Here is a 1,873-nt window from a genome sequence, read left to right as displayed (position 1 = left end):
GAACGGGGATTCGAATCCGCGACTCGCAGGCTGCGTTACGGGTAGCAACAGTCCATGGTGGTGACAGTTGGATCATTTCAACGTTTCCGAGTAACTTCTGTTTCCTGTCGCTAACAAAGGCTGTTGCTATCAGAGATGGGAAATCGAGACCGGTCTTTCAGATTATTACAACGCTAGAAACCGGGCTTCGATACCTGTGGTGGGCAGAGCACAGATAGCCCAATGTGTAGCTTTATGTTTAAACTACAAATAAACAAACTTAAATATCATTAGATCTTGATCTCGACTTTTCAGGTCTTCGGCTCGGCTTTGTTAGATCTCGATTATGAGAATATGATCTCATATCATCATTTTTTTTTCAAAATTAAAAATTAATTAATAATATTTTACCTACTATTATTCTGTTTTTGTTGTTCTTCCCTTTTCCATGTAGCTTGTTTTATAAAAAGCTGACTTGCATCATGCACCTGCACCGCCGAATTTCCAGTTTCATATTTTTCTTAATTGCAGACTTAATTCCTAGTGGAAGATTAAATAATTGAAATTAATATATTGACGTCAAAGCAGTTAGCAGTGCTTCAATTTGCTTTCAGCAATTTAGAGGTTGGTCAGAAACTAACAAATGGACAGAAAAGTACAAGAACTACAATAAAGCTACACAATGGGCTATCTGTGCTCTGCCCACCACGGGTATCGAAACCCGGATTCTAGCGTTGTAAGTCCGCAGACATACCGCTGTGCCACTGGGGGGGGGGGGCATTCAGAAGTAAGGGGAACCTCTGCCTTTTTAAGGAAATCTTATTGTTGCTTATATTGAAATTCTGTAAATAGCTTTTTAGAAAAGGACTACTCTTTTTTTTTATTATTATTGAACACCGTATATTCACGTATGGTGTCTGACAGATACATTTATAACGGTGACACCAGTATGAATCATAGAGGCTTTAATTGGGGAATGGCAGCCAATTAGAGATGGTAAGTATATAAAGTAGGCTATAGAGTGAAAGTCTGATAAAATCGTGTTTTTTTTAAGGCTGATAAAAACTTTCTGGTATTTCTTTTCCAAGAATTCATGGTTCGACATGCCTTGTCTCAATTTTCGTCCTGATGTTGGCACGTCAAGTCTTGGTCTTGGTCGCAGCACGATTTGTCGACCATGGTCTCGAACACCATCTGTGAACACCCTATGAAACAGTACAAACAAATATAACTTTCTATAATTTTGATATGCTAATGTCGTACCATGGTAAATCAGTTTCACATAAAAAACACTACACTGTGTGAGTATCCCAGCTTTTAAAAATATTTGAGTGATTTATTATATAGAAAAGAGGTTTACCACTATTTAAATAACATAACGTTTTTCTTAATTAGTTTAAATTGTTAAAAATTTTGCAATATTATGTAGTTTCACATCAGTGAATTTAAAAAGAGAGTAACATAGAACGCATCATAAAAGCAACAGAACAAGTCGTGTTGTACAGAAGAACCAGATTTAACCGATTAGATTGTTAAACCAATAGTAAGACACGGTATTTATTTTACGTTGCAAAAAGAAATAAAAATTAGGTTACGATTAAAACTATATATCCACGTATTAGATAAATGGTTAAATATTTCGATAAATAGAGTCAGACTATTAAACACAATATTATCATGTTACCTTGTCATTTATCTTAACAAAAACTACCTTCAAGAAAAAATACAGTGTGAAATATGTGATATTACGGAATCTAAGAGCTAGAGGTAAATATAGAACATAATATAGAAGTGAGGTGTGCGGTACGATATTTGGCACATAATAACACCAGAGGTGTAGGTTTGTTTGTTTTGACCTTCGCGCAAAGCTACACGAGGGCTATCTGCGCTAGCC

The sequence above is a fragment of the Limulus polyphemus genome, unplaced genomic scaffold (genome assembly GCF_000517525.1).
Source record: "Limulus polyphemus unplaced genomic scaffold, Limulus_polyphemus-2.1.2 Scaffold709, whole genome shotgun sequence".
NCBI lineage: Eukaryota > Metazoa > Arthropoda > Merostomata > Xiphosura > Limulidae > Limulus > Limulus polyphemus.
The sequence above is the reverse complement of the archived record's forward strand: the minus strand, read 5'-3'. Positions refer to the sequence as shown.